General features: G+C 43.9%; 1 protein-coding gene across 3 annotated transcripts in view; it reads right to left on the reverse strand.

The window, feature by feature from the left end:
* Positions 1–22,857, reverse strand: part of LOC137657767 (thiamine pyrophosphokinase 1) — a 360,313-nt gene that overhangs the window by 141,123 nt on the left and 196,333 nt on the right. The window contains exon 1 of one of the 3 annotated variants that reach the window (XM_068392265.1): positions 10,711–11,016. The exons of 1 other annotated variant lie outside the window; for it this stretch is intronic. The gene's annotated coding sequence lies outside the window, so the exon portion shown is untranslated. Of the gene's footprint in view, positions 1–10,710; positions 11,017–22,857 lie in introns of those variants that run through there. One more of the 3 variants, XM_068392264.1, reaches the window with a different exon arrangement.

Genomic DNA, 22,857 nt, shown 5'->3' on the forward strand with positions numbered 1-22,857 from the left:
ACTCGCGATCCTGAAAGAGTCGAACCGAGGATCCGGCACTCCAGGATTCTGAGTCTTGGCCACAAACTCAGGGACGAACCTGAACGTTACCTCCCCCCATCCCCTTGAATGGGCGATGTCGTACGAGAGACCATGAAGTTCACTAACTCGCTTGGCCGAGGCCAAGGCGAGTAGGAAAGCCGTCTTCCAAGACAGGTGGCGATCGGAGGCCTGGCGTAATGGCTCGAAGGGAGGTCTCTTGAGAGACCTGAGAACTCGAACCACGTTCCAAGGAGGGGGTCTCACTTCCGACTGGGGGCAGGTAAGCTCATAGCTACGTATGAGTAAAGAGAGTTCTAGCGATGAAGAAATATCCACGCCCTTCAATCTGAAGGCCAAGCTTAAGGCTGAGCGATAGCCTTTCACTGCCGAGACAGAAAGGCGCATTTCTTCTCGCAGATACACAAGGAAGTCCGCTATTGCTGGAATAGTGGCATCGAGTGGAGAGATACCCCTTCCACAACACCAACCACAAAAGACTCTCCATTTCGCTTGGTAGACTCCCTCAGAGGACCTTCGCAGGTGCCGAGACATTCTCTCCACAACCTGTTGCGAAAAGCCTCTCTCCGCGAGGAGACGCTGGATAGTCTCCAGGCGTGAAGCCGAAGCGAGGCTACGGCCCTGTGAGGGACACCGGAGTGGGGTTGTCTGAGAAGCTCGTGTCGTGGAGGAAGCTCCCTTGGGAGTTCCGTCAGGAGTTGCAGAAGGTCCGGAAACCATTCCGCGTGATGCCATAGCGGAGCTACTAGAGTCATGGAACAGTTGACCGATAGTCTGGTCCTGTTGAGCACCCTTCTCATCAGACAGAATGGTGGGAAGGCGTACACGTCGATGTTGTCCCACCGTTGCTGGAAAGCATCTTGCCAGAGTGCCTTGGGGTCCGGGACTGGTGAGCAGTACAGGGGCAGCTTGAAGTTCAAGGCTGTCGCGAACAAGTCCACCGTCGGGGAACCCCACAAAGTCAGGACTTTGTTGGCTATCTGAGGATCCAAAGACCACTCGGTACTCACTATCTGCGAAGCCCTGCTCAGACTGTCGGCGAGCACATTCCTCTTGCCAGGAATGAAGCGAGCTGATAGTGTTATCGAGTGGGTTTCGGTCCACCTCAGAGTCTCTACTGCAAGATGGGATAGCTGTTGCGAAAAAGTGCCTCCCTGCTTGTTGATATAAGCCACTACCGTGGTGTTGTCGCTCATCACCACCACGGAGTGACCCGCCAGGAATCGTTGGAACTGTTGAAGGGCCAGAAAGACGGCCTTTAATTCTAGCAGGTTGATGTGCAGGCACTTTTCTGATTCTGACCAAAGGCCTGAGGCCCTCTGGTTCAGAACGTGCGCCCCCCACCCTTCTTTTGACGCGTCCGAAAACAGAGTCAACTCCGGGGGAAGGACGAGAAGACTCACTCCCTTTCGCAGGTTCTCGTCGGCCAGCCACCACCGCAAGTCCGTCTGTTCCAGAGACCCCATTGGGATCAGAGTGTCCGGGGAATCGGATCCTTGATTCCACCGGGACTTGAGCCGCCATTGAAGGGATCTCATCCTGAGGCGGCCGTTTGGAACCAGACGGGCCAGGGAGGATAGGTGGCCCAAGAGACGCAACCACGATTGGGCGGGGAGTTCTTTTCGCCTGAGGAAAGGTTCCGCCACCCTCCTCAGCCTTGCTATCTGGTCGTCTGATGGAAAGGCTTTGTGGAGATTGGTGTCTATTAGCATGCCTAGATAAACCAGTCGTTGGGACGGCTGCAGAGAGGACTTCTCGAGGTTTACCACGATCCCCAGATCCTGGCAAAGATCTAGAAGCCTGTCTCGGTGTCGAAGAAGGGTCGACTCCGAGTCTGCTAGGATCAGCCAATCGTCTAGGTAACGAAGGAGACGAATGCCGTTCCTGTGCGCCCAAGTCGAAATCAGGGTGAACACTCTGGTGAACACCTGAGGAGCTGTGGAGAGACCGAAACACAGCACCTTGAACTGGTAGATCTTGTTGTCTAGGCAGAATCTCAGGTACTTCCTGGAAGACGGATGGATTGGGATCTGGAAGTACGCATCCTTTAGATCCAGTGTACACATGAAGTCTTGTGGTCTCACCGCAAGTCTGACCGTGTCTGCTGTCTCCATGCTGAACCGGGTTTGTTTGACAAACCTGTTCAGAGCCGAGAGATCGATGACGGGTCTCCAGCCTCCAGACGCCTTCTTTACAAGAAAGAGTCGACTGAAGAAGCCTGGAGAGCCGTCCACGACCTCCTGGAGAGCACCCTTCTCGAACATGGTCTCGACTTCGGCCTGAAGGGCCAGCCCCTTTGCCGATCCCATGGCATAGGAGCTCAACGACACTGGATTCGCTGTCAGGGGAGGTTGAGATGACGTGAACGGGACGCGATAACCTTGGCCGATCACTGAGATCGTCCAAGCATCGGCCCCGAGATGTTGCCACCTGCGGACGCAACGCTGAAGGCATCCCCCCACAGGTGGACATGCAGGGGGACTGCCACCCCTAGGGCTTGCGGCCGCGGCCGCCACCCCTAGAAGTCTTGCCTCCCCTGGAGGACTTACCGCCCCTCTTGACCTTGGCTGGAAAGGGCTGGGGCTTAGACACCACTTTCTTAGCTGCCGGTGCCTGTTTGGGAGCCTTACGAGGCTGTTGCTGCTGTTGTGGCGGGGCTGGAGGCTTATAGGGCCGAGTTGTAAGGGCCCTGTGGAGGAGGGAGTCCGTGCTGGATTTCCTCCACCTCTCAGCCGTTCGCTCCAAGTCTTGAGGCTCAAACAGGCTCTCCCCCAGGAGGGAGGCATGTCGGAGCCTACACACATCTACGGCGGGGACCTTCGGATGGAATCTCTCGGACACAGCATCGCGACGCTTCAACACCGAGTTGGCCCACAGGGTGGTAACCTGGTGCGCCAAGAACTCGATGGAGCGGGTGCTCGAGAGCAAGAAGGTCTCTAGGGCCTTCCTATTGGTCTCCTTGGACAAGTCCTCAGATCGCAATAGGATGCCCAGAGATCCTAACCAGAAGTCCAGCCACGAAGTGGCCTGCATGGCACACTTAGCAACCTTCTCGTGGTTAAGGATCTCTGCCGCCGAGAACGACACCTGCCGGGCAGAGAGTTTCTCCAAGGGAACTCCCTTCGCCAGCTCCTCCACAGAGTGATGGAGAGGAAGAGCGAGGTTGTGCTCACCCAGGATCTCGAAATACCTCCTCTGCTGAAGGCGAGGAGGAGGGATGAGTTTGTTCCCGGCAGTGGAACGACTGGAGGAGGCAAGAAGTGCGAGCTGAGCATTGGCCCTAGCTCTGGCACTCTTCAGCCCCCGAGACCAGGGCAGAGATGCACTGGTCTTAGGGGCCTTCCGAACGTCAAACACTTCATCCAGAATCGTGTCTTTGCTTTCACGGGGGGGGATGACTGGATCCGTAAGACTGTTAAATTGCCTTATCAGGCTTAGGACCTGCCAGAAGGCATGTTCGGACTCTTGCTGTTCTCCTCCCTGCGGGCTGGCAGCTAAGTCTCCTGCCCCAGGAATCTCTTCCTGGGGTGATACGTGGACATTCCCCTGGGTAGTCGTGGGTTCCTGTCGAATCCTTGCAGAGGATTTAGGGATGGTCTTGGAATCCTTGGGTTCCCTCCTAGGAGGGATACAGGATCCCAACAACGAGGTTCGAGGGGCCCCTTCCTCACGAGACGATTCTCCTGCCTGAAGCGAAGTCTCCCCCCCTGGTGCCGAGGGGAAGACTACCGGCCCACTGGACTCACCTGAGGACGGAAAGGCCTAGTCCACGGGAGAAGGAGAGAGTACTCGTGCAGGAGAGGGGACCCTCGAGACCGACCTCTTGAGAACCAACTTCGCCCTGGGGGAAGTCACCACGAAGTCCACTCCTCTCTTTCTCTTCAGCGTAGGAGAGACAGCCGCTGGTTTGTTACCCTGGCCGGCGAGTGCTGGTTTCATAACCCTCACTAACGCCCGTGCCAGCGGACCAAACCAAGTCTGCTGCTCAAAGGACACAGAGTCCGAAATCCTCGCTAAGGTGAAAGGGATCGGGCGATCCTTTGGAGTGGACACGACGGTACCTGCCTGAAAAGAAGGTGGGGAAGAATGCTGTAATGACCTGTCCTCGTCCTGCAATACCAACCTGTGCTTGGATGGAGGTGATCCCGAGTGCCGTCTAGGAGCACGCGTCCCTGCTGCTACCACCGGCTGTGGAATTCGCCGCGAACTATGGTCGCGCGAGGGTGAACGGTCGCGCAAAGGCGAATGGTTGCGCGGGTGATCGCGCGGGCGCACAGGCGAGCGGTCGCGCGGGCGAGCGATCGCGCGGGCGCGCAGGCGAACGATCGCGCGGGCGCGCAGGCGAACGATCGCGCGGGCGCGCAGGCGAGTGGGCGTGAGGGTGGGCAGGTAAATGAACACGTGTCCGAGGCGGCGAACGCAAGCGATGGCGCGACGGCGAGGGATCGTGCTGCCGCGTAGGTGAAGAAGATCGCTGGCGATAATGACCGCGTGATGGTAAGCGATGGCGAGCAGCATGTGTAGGTGAATGATCGCGCGCAAGAGGGCGGTCGTTCAGGGTTGCGCGATGAGGAGCAGCATGCGTAAGCGGGCGATCGTGCAGGGTTGTGCGATGGCGAGCAGCATGCGCAGGTGAATGATCGCGTGAAAGGGTGCGATGGTGATCAGCATCCGCAGGAAGGCGATCGTTCAGGGTTGTGCGATGAGGAGCAGCATGCGTAAGCGGGCGATCGTGCAGGGTTGTGCGATGGCGAGCAGCATGCGCAGGTGAATGATCGCGTGAAAGGGTGCGATGGTGATCAGCATCCGCAGGAAGGCGATCGTTCAGGGTTGTGCGATGAGGAGCAGCATGCGTAAGCGGGCGATCGTGCAGGGTTGTGCGATGGCGAGCAGCATGCGCAGGTGAATGATCGCGAGAAAGGGTGCGATGGTGATCAGCATCCGCAGGAGGGCGATCGTTCAGGGTAGTGCGATGAGGAGCAGCATGCGTAAGCGGGCGATCATGCAGGTTCGTGCGATGGCGGGCAGCATGTGTAGGTGATCGCTGGCGAACTGGTGATTGCTGGCGAACTGGTGATCGCTGGCGAGCTGGTGATCGCTGGCGAGCAGAAGGTCGACGCGTGTCCTGTGAGAGGACAGGTGGTGCGGCGCGTTCACGAGCAGGAACGGGAAGATCGCTGGCGCGTTGGCGAACATGTGTTTCTGACACACGCGCAGCACGATGTTGCGTAGCCACAGGACCAGGTGGATGGTGAGCAGGGAGTTCAGCAGGAACTAAAGGGTGGTCAGAGACCGCAGGGCGATGGTCCTCAAATGAGCGCTGACGCTCGGAAGAGAGCTGACGAGCAGGAGAGCGCTGGCGAGGGGGGCGAACCTCAGGAGAGAGCCGACGAGCAGGTGAGCGTCGGCGAGCAGGAGAGTCTTGGCGAGCAGGAGAGTCTTGGCGAGCAGGAGATCGCTGGCGAGCAGAAGATCGCTGGCGAGCAGGAGATCGCTGGCGAGCAGGAGATCGCTGGCGAGCAGGAGAGCGCTTGTGCGCTGGCCCTGCTCGCGTAAGGGAAGAATCCCTTAGCCCCGAAGGGACCGTTGCCCGTCGGGTGACGAGTTCTCCAGAAGGCGAAGATCCGGCAGGAGATGGTGAGCGGTCTGCAGAGAGGTTCAAGGAGAGCGGAGCAGTCGGTTGAGGCTGACGAGGAGAGTCCCCCCCGGAGGACGAAGACCCAAAAAGGCGCCTCTTAGTCCCCCTGTAAGGGGAAGGGAGGCCCTTGTGGCGTAGAGGGCGGTGAGCCTTACGGCGGAGGCGGCCTCGGGGGAGATCGTCGGGACCATCGGTCCTCCGAAGGGGAGTCTCCTTCAAAACACTTCCCTCAGAAGGAAGCTGGGCAGCAGTCGAGACCGAAGGACTCACTTCCCCCTTCGAAGGATGCACGGAAGGAGGAGGAGAGCCTAGAGCACCATCACCAGCAACAGCACCTGCGTCGGAAGGCCCAGCCACGTCGGAGGCCTCTGTCACCACGACGTCGACAATAGACAGAGGGTCTACCTCCGCTACCACCGGCGACTGTTTAACAGCGGCCCCCAACGAGACAAGGTCAATAAGAGCGACCCTGGAGGGCAAGCCCTTAAGCCCCAGGGACGACAAAATCTGTAACAGATCATCACTGGATAAGGCATTATTATCAATAACCTCCCCCGGAGGAGGAGGGGGAACCGCCTCGCTATGGGAGGCGACGCCCTCTCCCCCCACCGAAGGTAGGGAAACAGAACAAGGGCCTGCGCTCCCACTCGGACGACTCTCCTTAGGAGGCGGACGAGGGGGAGCTTCGGAGGAGGTTTGGGCGGCGGAAGAAGAGTCCCGAGAACCTTCCTCCTTCAAGGCTAACCCCGGAGGAGAACGGTCTCTCTTGGACTTCTTCTTACGCCGACGGCCAAACCTCTCCCACTGGGAGGCAGACCACTCCCTGCACATGTTATCCTGGTCGCACCGTCGGCCCCGACATTGAGGGCAGAGGGTGTGAGGATCCGTAATCACGTCCGACATGAAAGTCCCACAAGGACGGCCGGCAACTCCAGGGCATGTCCGCATATTAAATAAAAGAAAATAACTGAAGGTCAACTTCCAACCAATCACACAAGCTGAAAAGAAAAAGAAGAAAATTAAAGGCTGTCACGAAGGCGATGAACAGACACGTCTGATCACCGCCGAGCCAAAAGTGAAGTGAAGCAAGTCACCGGTGTGTGGAGGGGGGAGGGGTAGCAAGCTACCCTTCCCCACCCCCCGCTAACTAGCGCGGGGGTAATTAACCCTCGTTAAAAACTATTGGCTCGTCATTTCAGCTGCGCTAAAAGGAAACCCTTTGTAAATAGCGTGGTTTGTATTTCGGTTACGGAACAAACTGTAATTAAAAGACTTGAGTAAACACCTTGGGGTGGCAGCCAGTCCAAAGCACCAGGCAGGGAACTAGATCGACAGAGATACAAGATTATTCCTTTCTCCCTTTAAAGTAGGACCTCTCCAAACCAAGGACCGAGCCTCATCTTTACTCTGCAGGGGAGGAAGGGATTGTGGACTTCAGAGAAGTCTCTGAAGCCTTATTGCCACGAGAAAAGAATTCACAGGAACGGACAAAGGAGGTGATAGGGAGTGACCATGCTTCTTCTTCACCAAGGTCAAGGATTTTGCAGTAGACAGACCATCAGCAACCCGCAACAGCTCGTCTACAACAACAGATACACCTATGGGTGTCACTCCACCACTCTCCTCCCCAGGCAGGATGAGAACAGCAGCAAGGCAGGAATACCTCTGCCATCTCATCTGGCAGCAGCCAGCATCTCTATGAATTATTCAGTCAAAGGGGCGCCATCAATACCAAGGGCGAGCCACAACTCATCCTGGTCCAAGTCCTTGCTAGGCTCGTCAATGGATAATTCAACGGGAGAACTTTGGGTGTGAGGCAGGGGGTATTACCTATGCTAGAGGAAGGTAATACTCCTTTCACACTCAATGAACTCCCTGAGGTAAGGATAGGAGTCTCATTCTTCTTCTTACCTCTTCCAGCAGACACAATCCTGGAGGGAAAAGAAGAGGAGAACGAAGCAGTCTTTGCATGCAAAGAAGAGAAAGGGGCCTAAGAGCTTCTTGGGCATCAGCTCGGACGTACCCGAAGCCAGTTCCTCTTCGACTTCTTAGCAATCTCAGCCACTGCACTGAAGGCCACTCCCTACGAGCTAGAGCTGGAGAGCGTAGATTGGCTGGTGAGCGCTGGCGAGCTGGCAAACGTTGCTCCCTAGAATGGCGAGACTGCGCTGGAGAGCACCGGCGATCAGGAGATCGCTGGTGCATTGGAGGGCGCCGAGGATAAGCTGGAGAAGGCTGTAGGTCTAGCGAATGCCGAAGCATTGTAGAGTGCTGACGAGCTCGAGAGCACTCTGTAAAGCATGAAGGAGCAGACTGGCATTGACGAGATGTTGGTGAGTGCTGGTGCACTGTAGGGCGCTGGCGAGCGTTGCTGCGCAGCTGCACGCTTAAGTAGGGCCTCAGGATGCTGTACTGGAGACAGGAACGGTGACGGTAGGTCGGCTGAAAGGATGAACAGGAACAGGGGTGTGCCATTTGGAAGGGCGAACATCCACCGATGGACATCGCGAACGATCTACAGTAAGAGTCCAGGACTAGCAGCAGCGTTGTCAGGAGAAGGTCGAGGGCCAGGAGACGACTGAAGCGGAGACTCCTCTGCGGGGGACAGCTGCGATGACGAGGCTGAAGAGCCGGAGAGGCGACTTTTCACCGATGGTAAAGAATGACCTCTACGACAAACTCTGTGATGGAGACGCCCTCTAGGGGCCGTTGGATCAGCAAACTGACCATAAGCAGTACTCCGAAGAGGAGTCTCCATGAGAGAACTCCCCTGAGGGAAAGAAACACTCACAGGAGAGACATACGTAGGACTAGGTTTCCCCCTCGAAGGATGATCAGAAACGAGGGAAATTTAAGTCGGCAGCAACAGCTGGAGAGTCTGGAAAGGCAGGGGCATTGGCAGGAGCCACAGAAGACACCTCTGACACCACGACATCGACGAGCGTAAAAGGATACACCTCCGAAGTTGACGACGACGGCTGGACACTTGCACCACGAAGGATGAGCTGCAGCAAGGAGTCCTTGAAGGGCGGACCCGGAAGCCCCAAAGACGACCACACCTGCAAAACAGAAGACATAGATAAGGCCTCATCCCAGGGGAAGAGGTGGGGTTGCTTCGCTAGGGGAAGCAACACCATCTCTCGAGGACCGGGGTTGGCCACAAATAAAAGGGTCTATGCTACTACTCGACAGTCTCTAGAAAGAGCCCGAACGAGTAGGAGCTTCGGAAGAAGGTCGGGAGACGGAGGGAGAGGTCTTGGGATTTTTCCCCTTCGAAGGTTCCTTAAACTTCTTCTTCCATCGTCGACCAAACCTCTCTCACTGGGAGGCAAACCACTCCCGACACTCAATACACTGATTACCACTATCACACTGTTGACCTCTGCAGACGGGACAAAGGTTCCGCAGGGCCGGCCATCGAGTCCAGGCCAGGTGCGCATTGTTGCAGAAGTCATTACACACACACACTAACACAAGGAGAACGCACAAAAGAATTAATAGCATTCCAATCATAACAGCAAAGGATGAGGAACCGCAATGACCGTACACCATCCAAGCCAAAAGTAAAGTGAGCTCAATCAGACCATGCCCACTATCTCACAATTTGGAGAACTTTGACTTTAAAGGTAATGAAAGGTAATAAAAAATATAATGATGTTATGATGAACAAAATTAGGATAATAAGGACGTCCCAGAAGAGAAAATAGAATAGAGTATATAAAAGGTGATGCTTTTTCATAACATCAGATGATAAAAGACTAGAAAAGGAGGTAGTCGAAGGCCAAATAAGGGAACCATATGTAATGTTGGGGAAAAAATATTATAGAAATATGCTAAAAAATATATTAAAATTGAAAAAGTAAGAAAGTATAAAAAGCAAGAACTCAAAAAAGAAATAAAAAGTAAAGTGGTAAATGAAAGTCAAAGAAAAATAGAAGAAAAAAAGTAGAGCGATCAAACTGAAGTTTGTGAATAGTAATGCAGAAGAGATTACATTGGTGAACTTGACACTAAGGACACAGAAATAGTTATGAAAATAAGGTTGAATATGATAGAATTAAAAGAAAATCATGGAAACAGGAATGACAAGAATAGCCTTTGTATGTTGTGTAGTGAGGCACATAATACATCGGAGCATATGTTTTGCTGTAATGAATTAAGAAAATTTAAAAGCAATGGCATAGAATTAGGGAATTCAGAAAGACCAACTAAAGATGTTGCCCTATATATTAGACAGGCCCTTAAAGCTAAAAGCAAAAGTATGCAGGCTGTGATGTCTGTGTAGGAGGTAACTAATGACAATGAATTTTCTGAAGATCAAGGCATTTTGCACCTACTATGCTTCTTCTAGTAGTGTGCCCACAATCACATTGTTGAGGAGAGAGCGACGAGGAACCTGAAAGGGTCGATGTGGACGGGACAAAATTATCAAATCCGGGACCTGTCCCCATAAAAAAGGAATGTCTGGTAAATCTAGGCTGAAATGTACAGGGGAACGTCATCCCACTTTGATGATTAAGGACACTACATCCTACTGTAGGTTAAATTGAGGAGGAATTTGAGATTTCTGAGTTTACTAGTGACAGCACGAGTACTGTACATAATTACTCCTAACCCAACCAAGGTTGCAGTACACTTAGGTAAAGTAAAAGTAACACCCTTCTACCAATTAGGGTTCTCAGTAGTTTAGAGGTCATTACCCATAATGATTATGAAAAGTTCAACAAACACGGACTAATAAAAAATCACTGTCAAATTCAATTACAGTACAGTACCAGAAGCATGTACTGAAACTAATATTTCATTACGGCCCTGAGAAAAAACCGAGTTTGAACTCAGCTGGAATTCACTTGGCCATTACGTAATTCACGGGTATGAAATCGAGCATACTTGACCTAGTTAAAGTTAGGCCTACGGTAAGCCTATAAAAACTGTGAGAACAATAACAATGAATTCAAGAAATTAAAGGTGCATTTACACTTCTGGTATAATGGGCAATATTAATATGTAATAAATAAAGAAATTTAGTGTACCTACGTCTTCACAAAACTCACAAACACACTAATACGACAACACAATCGGCTTTGAATGACTAGGAGAAACTCAAATGTGTTCCGAGTTCAGTATTTTGAGGTTTAGCCGCTGCTAGGAAGCTGTTTGTTTACATCTCCAATTTTCAGGATTTGTGATGACACAACTGGTATCTATTAAATTCAATATAATGCTGTTGTCTTTTACACTTGCAAAAAATTTAAAATAAACTCTAGATTTTAACAAACTATTATATGAGCCATTATGATGGTTAATTTAGATAAAATTAAACATTTAATTTGATTTCGTTAGCCTTCTCTGTCTTTTCCTGAAAAAGAGGGGGGAGGAATTTGACATCGCAGCGACAGCAGTGCTGTACGACTTCTTTTATTGAGGATCGCGTGACCCCACTCATTAGCAATTACTATTTTGGTGGCCGCTTTCCCTGACCTTGGTGCCTTAAAACAGTTAATCCCTGGTCAATAAATTAGAAAGGAATACTGTCACTTTTATATTTAATATATTTAAAATAGAATACGCTCGACATTAAAATGTCAACGCATCATATTCATTACGGAATTCTCAAATAAGTTTTAGTTGACCGTTCGCTTTAATTGAAGTAATTTATTCTCTCTCTCTCTCTCTCTCTCTCTCTCTCTCTCTCTCTCTCTCTCTCTCTCTCTCTCTCTCTCTCTCTCTTCAAAAGCATGTCCTAGATAATCGTTCGCTTTAATTGAAGTAATTTATCCTCTCTCTCTCTCTCTCTCTCTCTCTCTCTCTCTCTCTCTCTCTCTCTCTCTCTCTCTCTCTCTCTCTCTCTCTCTCTCTCTCTCTCTCTCTCTCAAAACTGTTTAATCTTACAAATATTAATGCAAGAGGAATCAATTTTTCTGATGACCATCTCCCGTAATAAATAGAAAGGGACTGCTTATATATATATATATATATATATATATATATATATATATATATATATATATATATATATATATATATATATATTGTATATAACAAACACCTCCGACACGCCCTTCCAATGCATCTGTTTATGATCATTTTATGCCAATCCACACGAGCAAACTTTTTTAGTTCGTCAATCCTTCCTCTTCTCTTCCTTACCCTGTTTCTTTTGCAATCTCTATGGACCTATTCTTTTCAAATTGCATCTGTGTATGGTCTTTCTATGCCAGTTCACATGCGCAAACTTTCTTAGTTCGTTACCCATCGTCTCCTCTGTCTTCCCCTGCTTCTTTTGAAATTTCTATGGACCCATTATGTTATTCTTAATATTCATCCATTATCTGTAATTCTCATTACATGCCCTGCCCATGTCCATTTCTTTTTCTTACATGTTAGAATATCCTCTACTTTAGTTTGCTCTTGTATCCATGTTGCTCTTTTTCTGTCTCTTAGTCCCACCATTATTCTTTCCATAGCTCTTTGAGTTGTAACTAGCTTATGCTCTACGGCTTTAGTAAGGCTCCAAGTTTTTCATGCATAAGTTATTACTGAAAGGACCATTTGATTGAATATATAATTTCTTTTTTTAGGGAAGGAGGTATTTTAATTTTCATAATCTCATTTTTTTAGCAAAAGCTCTCCATCCCATGATTATTCTTCTTTTGATTTCGGTCTAGTGTCCTAAGGAAACACTTGTTGTCTGTCTAGTATGTATATTCATGAACAATCTCTAGAAGTTTGTTCATCATCCTTATTTGTTGCCTCTCAACATTTTCATTGAACATTACCTTAGTTTTACTCATATAAATTTTCAGTCATACATTTCTGTTTTCTCTTTTCGCATTTTAATTTATCATATTAATTTTCAGTCCTATATTTCTGCTTTCTCTATTCAAATCTATCATCTTTGGCAATTACCCCAACAATTCACTAAACAGATGTGTCATTTGCAAATTTTAAGTTGTTGCTGTAGCCTATTCTCCATTAAAATTAATTACTACAATTCCCAAATAAATTTTTTTTTTTTTACTTTTTCTAGACATGCTGTGAATAATTTGGGAGAGATGGTGTCTCCTTGCCTAACTCCTTTCTCAATCGGAATTTTCTCACATCTTTATGTAGTTTTAGGATTGGTGTAATTCCTGTATAGATATCTTCAAGTGTTCTAACATAAGACTTATCTACTCTTTGTCTTACTGCTGAAGTTTTGACAGAATCAAATGCTTTGTCATACTGTAAAAATGCCCTACGTAGTGGTTTGTCATACTTTTTTTGGTTTTCTATTAGCTGGTTAATTACGTGGATATGGTTAGTTAAATACCCACTTCTTATACATAACTGTTCTCTTGGTTGATTAAAGTCAAGCTGCCTTTCTATTCGGCCTGATATGATCTTTGTAAATATTTTATATATTACGGAGAGTAAACTTACTGGGCGGTAACTTTTCAGGTCTTTTGTGTCTTCCTTTTTGTGAATTATTATAATGATAGAGGTTTCTAAGCCGTAAGTATAGAGTATTCTTGGCGACTTTTTTTGAGTAAAGTTAAGTCAGTTTTACTACTATGAAATTTTCTCCATCTATAATTAAATCAATCGTTAGTCCATCTTTTAGTGCTGCTGCCTCTTTTCATACCTTTTAATGGTTCACTGATTTCTACTGTTACGTTTGGTATCAGCTCAGGTATTTCTTATATCCCTATTGTATAACATTGTATAAAAATACTATCATTTTTAACACTCCATCGCTAGTGATAACAATATTTCGATGATATATATATATATATATATATATATATATATATATATATATATATATATATATATATATATATATATATAATCTGTGTCTATTTCCAGTCACGCTCAGGGGGAGAGGAAGCAGTCATACCCTGGTGAGAGATGGTACCCTTGGAAAGCACTCTCTCCCACATTTTGCCAAATGAACGGGTCGTAGTCAGGAAAGGGGGAGAGGATGGTGAATGCTTGAATCTGTGTGTGTGTGTGTGTGTGTGTGTGTTTGTATTTCGACGTCATTGTTGACTGGTCGGATACGCTAGTTAGAAATAATGGGTGCGTTTGCAAAATATATCGCACGATTGTGAAATTAACTATAATGATGATTCTTAGATGACATTTTCTAGTCGGGTGTCGTTTTTAAAAATGAAAGTTCTCATAGGCTACTAGAAATTACTTTTCTCTTAAAACTTGAATATTAAAGTACTCAAATTGATTGTTCATGCTAAACAAAATACATAATCATAACCACGATGACTGATTGACAGTGATGAAATCAGAAAACAAGCAAGAAGCCTTAAAGCTTAAGATTTTCTACGAATAGAGCTATGACCACTTGCTATTTCTTAAAGGAAGCTATTGTCATTACAACTCTTTCATACAAGTCCCTTACACCTGGTTATCACTTATACTTTTCACCTGCCAGCAAAGTAAGCATACTTAAGCAAGAAGCCTACACCTATTTTTTTTTTTACTCGTTCACTTAGTTTGCTATCTGCCTGGAATGGGATTGTTTTTTTTCCTTGGGCAAAGAAAAAAAGGACACATTCCTTTATGTTTTATGTTGTTCAACAGTTATATGATTTAAATAACTGGTAAGGCAATATTCACAACAATAATTATGAAGCTTTTATTTTAAAAACTAACTATGTAATAACTCTACTTCACTTTAAACGTGAAATTCTGAAATAAATCAGCATCATCATTTTCATCATCTTCTACTCCTATTGACGCAAATGGCCTCGGGTAGATTTCGCCAATCGTCTCTATGTTGAGCTTTTAATTCAATACGTCTCCATTCATCATCTACGACTTCACACTTCATAGTCCTCAGCCATGAAGGCCTGGGTCTTACATCTCTTCTAGTGCCTTGTGGAGCCCAGTTAAATGTTTGGTAAGCTAATCTCTCTTGGGGAGTGCGAAGAGCATGCCCAAACCATCTCCATCTACACCTCACCATGATCTCGTCCACATATGGCACTCGAGTAATCTCTCTTGTAGTTTAATTTCTATTCATGTCCTGCCATTTAACTCTCAATATTCTTCTGAGGGCTCTGTTCTTAAATGTACTAAATCTGTCGGAGATTGTTTCATTGTCATACCATGACTCATGTCCATACAGTAACGCAGACCTCACTAAACTGATATATATCATGATTTTTATTTGTAATTTCGGGCGATTTGATTTCCCAATTTTACTTAACCTAGCCATTGTCTGATTTTCTTTTTTTAATATTTCGTTAGACTCCAGTTCTAAAGACCCTGTATTAGAGATCATAATTCCCAAATATCTAAATAATTCTACCTCATTAACCTTTTCTCCATCTAATGACATTTCATCTTCCATTGTATATTCTGTTTTCATCATCTCTGTCTTTCCTCTATATATCTTGAGCCGAGCCTTCTGTGATATTTCATGAATACTGGTACACAAGCATTGCAATTCCTGTGGTGTTCTGTTAAATAAGGACAGCGTCATCAGCATACTCTAGGTCAGCTAATTTCCTGTTACCAATCCAGTCCAATCCTTCTTCACCTTCTCCAACTGTTCTATGTATTACAAAATCCATGAGGAGGATAAACAACATAGGTGACAAATTCCCTTGGAGTACCCTGCTGTCCACTGAAAATTCATTTGATAGGACTCCGCTAACATTAACTTTGCACTTCCTATGCTCATGGACAGACCTAATCATATTTACATATTCAAGAGAAATTCCATAATAAAGCAGTACTTTCCACAAAATTAACCGGTGCACACTATCCAAGGATTTTTCATTGTCCACAAATGCCACAAAAAAATGGATTTCTATATTCTACGCATTGTCATACATGTCTCAAAATGAAAATTTGGTCTGCGCAACTTCTACCTTTTCTAAATCCTGCTTTTTCATCTCTCATCTTTTCACCAATCTTTCTCTCTAGCATCTTTAGAATAATCATCTTATATGTTTTCATGACAACTGACGTAGGTGTGATGCTTCTGTAATTACTGCAATCAGTCAGGTTTCCATTCTTAGCCATTGTCACCAACACTCATATTTCCCCTTCAGGTTTTGCTTCTTCATGCCGCATTTTACAAAATAATCTTGTAAGTATTCTGGGAGTCACTTCATTTTCAGCCAATATCATATCAACAGTTGTTCCAGCGTAACCAGGGGATTTCCATCTCTAGTTTTTTAATGATAGCTACGACTTCAAATACACTGGATACATTCATAGGCACATCAAGGTCTTCAACTTCAGGAATATCATCCAAATTGTTCCCTTCATATCTCCTATTCATGACCTCACTAAAGTGTTCCATCCAATGTTGCCTTTCTTCCTCTTCTGTTGTTAAAACAGATTCATCCCTCTTTTTTATGGTTATATGCTTCTTCTTCTTCGCCCCACCAGAGATTTCATTAATAATTCTATGAGCAATTCTTAATACTAGAAATTCAACAAGAAAATTTTTTGCATAATTAGGGATGAAGCTTTCCAGAAAAAAGAAAATGTAATGTTCTTATTATATCTTAGGCTGAAAAAAACTTTACAGTACCATATAAGTACAGTATGTTATATTCCTATCTAGACTCTTTGCAGTTTTGGTAAAGATGACCAATGTAGGCCTACAACAATAGTTCACTTATTTGAATACAGGAAATTAAATCAAGTAGGATTGTTGAACATGAACAATGAGACAAGAATTGAGACTATGATTCAAAGTTATTCCTTGGATCTTGGATAAGATTTTCAAAAGCGGATAGGAGCATGAAATACTGTTTTAGACTTATCAGAAAGTCGGAGGGGTATATGGAACAAGAGTTAAGACTTTCCGGGGGTATACAGAGTCAACAAGGTGTCAAATAGACGTTTAGGCTACTAAACACTTGTTGTTCTGCCATTTCAAAGCAAAGGTGATACGAAACGATTCACGAGACACCTTACTGATTCTATACAGGTTAAAATTAACCGTGATGAGTAAAGTGTATATAAATCATATCTAATCAAATATGATGATAGATTCTAACTTAATTTCCCCCGATGGCTCAAATCAGCAGGTCATTTTATACTTTATTTAGGAACCGTATATTTCATTTTACTATACATAAGCTACAGTTATTTTCTTAATATCTTTACGTACTGTACTTGAGTCTATTACATTCATCATAAGAATTAGTTACACTTTTTTTTTACAGTAGGCCTATCCAAAAGCAAATAAATGACGCTAATAGTCAATGCTCCGGTGATGATATTTTCTTAATACATACATATACCAAGGCACTTCCCCCAATTTTGGGGGGTAGCCGACATCAAACAAATGAAACAAAAAAGGGGACGTCTCCTCTCTATGTTCCTCCCAGCCTGACAAGGGACTCAACCGAGTTCGGCTGGTACTGCTAGGGTGGCACAGCCCACCCTCCCACATTATCCACCACAGATGAAGCTTCATAATGCTGAATCCCCTACTGCTGCTACCTCCGCGGTCATCCAAGGCACCGGAGGAAGCAGCCGGGCCTACTGGAACTGCGTCACAATCGCTCGCCATTCATTCCTATTTCTAGCAGGCTCTCTTGCCTTTCTCACATCTATCCTCCTATCACCCAGAGCTTCCTTCACTCCATCCATCCACCCAAACCTTGGCCTTCCTCTTGTACTTCTCCCATCAACTCTTGCATTCATCACCTTCTTTAGCAGACAGCCATTTTCCATTCTCTCAACATGGCCAAACCACCTCAACACATTCATATCCACTCTAGCTGCTAACTCATTTCTTACACCCGTTCTCACCCTCACTACTTCGTTCCTAACCCTATCTACTCGAGATACACCAGCCATACTCCTTAGACACTTCATCTCAAACACATTCAATTTCTGTCTCTCCGTCACTTTCATTCCCCACAACTCCGATCCATACATCACAGTTGGTACAATCACTTTCTCATACAGAACTATCTCTACATTCATGGCCAACCCTCTATTTTGTATTTTCTTAATGAAAATACAAAAGTTTCAGCTGTGTTATTCCATTTAATATCTGGTCATACACTTGTTTCAGCCCTTAATTTTTCATCATCGTCGGACACAGTTGTTGGACGATACAATTGCATTTTTATATAAAGGTTATGCCAGTGAAATTAAAAATATGAAAATGAGCTGAAGCTACAAGATTAATTAACAAAATTTGATAATTGGAATCTTTGAAATTACTTAAAGATTTTGGTAAAGGAAAATCAAGAATTTATTTCGAAAGATGAGGAGGGTTTTCCACAAAGCTTATCAATTAATTTGGCATTTCAGCCATGTTCCATTATATACATTATTCCTTGCATGTTAGTGAGTAGAGAATTGCTCCAAATGGCGTATTCTATATTCACATACGTGTTCATAAGATTATCATCTTATACGGAAATAAACAGAAGAAGAAGAAGAAGAAGAAGAAGAAGAAGAAGAAGAAGAAGAAGAAGAAGAAATAATTTTCTACTTATTGTCATTATTTTCGAAGATGTGAAAGCATTTTTATAAAATAAAACTAAGAAGCCTTTATTGCGGAAAGAGTGACCACACATTGCTCGTGTTGAAATAGGGAAATAAAACAAATAGCGAAAAGAAAAAAAAATAACAATAAACAAAGACACGCTAAGAAAGTGAAACTATATACCAATATAATTTGGTAAAGGAGGGATGAAAAAATCTTAATTTGTGGTTGACGATTTTCTCTTTTACTTGATCTTACCATAATCATGGAAGGCATACGGCAAGACGTCTGTTATACCAAGTTATTAATGATGCGAGGTTCCGCTTCGCTAAACTATTGGTTTATTTGCCGTTGCCGTTTCAAAGATGCATACGAATCTGCAATCTGTAAGAGATTATGCATGCTGCAAGGCATTTGCCTGTTATATGTTAATGTCCCATTGTACCACCACTGCATCAGAAATGAATTTTGTAAGATTTCTGTTCATTGTGTTCGAGGAGTGTGACCATCCCCTTGACCTATAAACTTATGGTATGGTAGATGATGATAAAGATAGATTACCAGAAAAGGGATGAATGAAAAAATAATAAACTGATAAGCTGGTTGTGAAAAAAATACCTACGATTGACAATAACCATGTTCCTATTATATATAAATACTCTTGAAGATGCTACTGAAAGCAAACGACTAAATTAATTCACTGATCCGCTGTGTGATAAAGAAAAACTATGTCAATGCAATGTGTTCATTACTGAACTCTAGTGGTAATGTAAATGGAACGTATCATAAGAAAATTAAACAAGAAGAAGGAAAGAAGTAGGAAGAAGCATTTGTCTTTGGTGGGACTTCAGCTTAGATATCGAATGATTCTCATCTTAATTTGTTGGACTGGAACTGACGATCTATTAAATTTATTATTCCTGATCTAGATATTAATCTCTGGCACCATCGTTCAATTAGTTCACTATGCATGTTGCATAAGATTTTTTTTTTTTTATAATTCTGACCATTCTTTACTTTCAGATCTTCCCGGACAGTACCATCCTGTTCGTAATACAAGGTATGCAGTTAATTCTAATAGTTATGCTTTCTCTATCATGAGGCTCAATACTACATAGTATTCTAGAAGTTTTATTCCAACTGTGACCAATTTGTGGAATGATCTTCCCAATCGGGTAGTTGAATCGGTAGAACTTCAAAAGTTCACACTTAATTTATGTATGAAAAATCAGTTTTAATGTTGTTACTGTTTTTGAAATATTTTATTTCAATAGTTCATTACCTCTCATATAATTTATCTATTTCCTTATTTCCTTTCCTCAAAGAGATATTTTTTCCTGTTGGAGCCATTAGGCTTATAGCATCCTGCTTTTCCAACTAAGGTTGTAACTTAGCTAATAATAATAATAATAATAATAATAATAATAATAATAATAATATTAATAATAATAATAATAATAATAATAATAATAATAATAAGAAGAAGAAGAAGAAGAAGAAGAAGAAGAAGAAGGATAATAATAATAATAATAATAATAATAATAATAATAATAATAATAATAATAATAATAGTCTCAGTTACAGGTAGGACAAGGATGCGGTGAAGAACAAAGTTTCCTTTGCAAAAAAAAAAAAAAAAAAAAAAAAGCTCAACACTAAAATAAGAAGTTCTAACATCAGCTGAGAAAGAATGTCAGAGCTAAATTCAAGGTTTAAAATATCCAAGATCTACACTGAGGTTATAAGAAACTTTTGATAATTGTTAGATTAAACATCCCTTGTCTCAATCAGGATCCAGAAAACTAGTCTTGAGGCTCCGAACATACATGAGTACATGGCGAATAACAATGATTTATCTCAGCAATACTCTGGTTTGGTTAGAGGATCATGGAGAGATTTAAACTCACATTCATGCTTGATGTGGACAATGAAGTTTATTCAATATGGTAAATGATATCCGATCTGAAACAAGTAGGTGGAAAAGAAGCCAGGCTTTGAAAGTTAAGCAATCGGTTGATCTAGCATAACAAATATTCTCTTCCCTTATTTGATGTGCAATTTTTACTATAAAAATAATCCCCCAGGTTTCGAGTATGTTGAACAGACAAGAAGAGTAACAAAGAACTGGGAATTTTACGTAAACATCCTGGAGGAGTAAGTGAATGTACTGAAAAGAACAATGGAAACCAGTCATAGCATCTCCTGTTATTGTAAATTTGTAACTGCCCGATCCTCATGGCCAGACACGGGCTCTTACACACACACACACACACACACACACACACACACACACACACACACACACACACACACACACACACACACACAATATCGGCCTACATGGCTGATGGCTGAGGACTATGAAGCGTGAAGTAGATGATGAATGGAGAAGTATTGATTTACAAGCTCAAGATAGAGACGACTGGCGAAATCTAACTGAGGCCCTTTGCGTCAATAGGCGTAGGATGAGATGATGATGATTAAAGTGACGGCTAACCAAAGGGTGTACTTGACACATGACAAATTACACACTGAAATTATCTCCACGCCTAGCTTATTCCTGATATTTTTCTTCTGATTCATAAACCACTGTTTTTAGAAAAGAGGATCTGTCATTTCTTTCACGTTGTGGCCCACTTGTCATGCCCATGGTACTTTGCACGAAGAGACGATTGTATGGTAACAATGTCAATACACTTGCTATAAAGTTATAGTAAATCTTTATAAAAAACAAGTTTTACCTGTTACACGTTTTACAGTGAAAAGTATTATCTGGTCAGTTCTCAGAATGCGATGTATGGTTTTAAGGGTTAAATTCATATATACAATAAAAATGTTCTATTTTATCCAATTGAAAGAGTGACACATTTTTCACAGCATTTTAAATCTACATTTTTTAGGAAACAGGGACATATAATACGATGTAAGTATCCATGACAACAGGTTTGTAATCTACTGTATATTATCACAAACTTTGGGGCTTCACTTGAAATTCAGGGCTATGTTTTACCAAACACATTATCTGATCAATTCATTTTTCGGTAATTTATACATAACTGTTATTTAGTTTTCTGAGTGGGGATACCTTAACGTGGTGAAAGGGTTTGCATTTGGCCATGACCAGCCAAGTTGTACTATTCAGGGCCACCCATACTAGGTTGATTTGCTATGAACGATCAGACGAAAATCTCTCGCCATCACCAATCCCCACTGGCCAGCGTAGTGATGAAAACTGGCCAAACCCGATATGTGATTTGGCCTAGAAAACAACCTCGTTGCATATGGAGATGACGCTACTCTCTTTGTGTCAGTTCCATCTCCTGAAGATCTGTGGTTGTTGAATCCCTTGATAGAGATCTAGCTAAAATCAGTGCATGGTGCAAATTATGGGGTATCAAGTTGAATCCTAACCAAACTCAAAGTATGATTGTAAGTAGATCAAGGACAGTTGCTCCTCTACATTCAGATCTCAGCATGGATAATGTTTCTTTAACTCGGTATGACTTAAAATTTTAGGCGTGATTCTCGACAGCAAATTTAATTTAGAGAAACATTATGTCTCCGTCTTTTTCAATTGCACAAAAATTGGCTTTTTGAGAAAGTCTTGTAAGATTTTCGGTGATCAATCTATTCGGGAGAAGTGTTTTAATTCTTTCATTCTACCTTGTTTCGAGCATTGTTCTCCCATCTGGTCTTTAGCTGCTGATTCTCATCTTCATTTGTTGGACAGGAACTAGCGGTCTATTAAATTTCTTATTCCTGATCTAGATATTAATCTCTGGCACCATCGTTCAATTAGTTCGTTATACATGTTGCATAAGATTTTTCATAATTCTGACCATCCTTTACATTCAGATCTTCCAGAAACAGTACCACCCTGTTCGTAATACTAAGTAAGCAGTTAATTCTTATAGGCAGGCCTTCTCCATCATGAGGCTCAATATTACTTAGTATTCTAGAAGCTTTATTTCAGCTGTAACCATCCTGTGGAATGATCTTCCTATTCGGGTAGTTGAATTGGTAGAACTTCAAAAGTTCAAACTTGCAGCAAATGTTTTTAGGTTGAATAGGCTTACATAAGTCTCTATTCATAGTTTATATATGAAAGGTCTGTTTTAATGTTGTTACTGTTCTAATAATACCTTATTTTAAGTGTTCATTATTTCTCATATAGTTTATTAATTTCCTTTCCTCACCGGGCTACTTTTCCCTATTGGAGCCCTTGGACTTATTCTCCTGCTTTTCCAACTAGGGTTGTAGTTAGTAATAATAACAATGATAATGTATTTGTATGATGGCCTAATTTGGTTTTACCTTGGGGTAATGCTGGGTTTCAGGACTTGAAGCAGAGAAAATACGCATAAATATTACTGAGAGAGAAAGAGAGAGAGAGAGAGAGAGAGAGAGAGAGAGAGAGAGAGAGAGAGAGAGAGAGAGAGAGAGAGAGAGAGAGAGAGAGAGAGAGATAACATCTGCATTTTCATGACAAGATATCTTAAAACCTTGTACAGCTGGATGTGAATTTAGTTGGTGTTTGTAACAACGTAATCTGATAACAGATCTCTCCGCTCAAATTCCTTCGCCAGAATTTTCAGCTCATCTTTTTGGGAGCAATTAAGCATAAACCACATCATATACCAGTCTCGATACATTTTCTAATCACCTCGCCTCCTGTTCTTTCTTTAACTTCTCTCATAACTATCTCCATAAAGAT

This window comes from Palaemon carinicauda, chromosome 18, assembly GCF_036898095.1.
Source record: "Palaemon carinicauda isolate YSFRI2023 chromosome 18, ASM3689809v2, whole genome shotgun sequence".
NCBI lineage: Eukaryota > Metazoa > Arthropoda > Malacostraca > Decapoda > Palaemonidae > Palaemon > Palaemon carinicauda.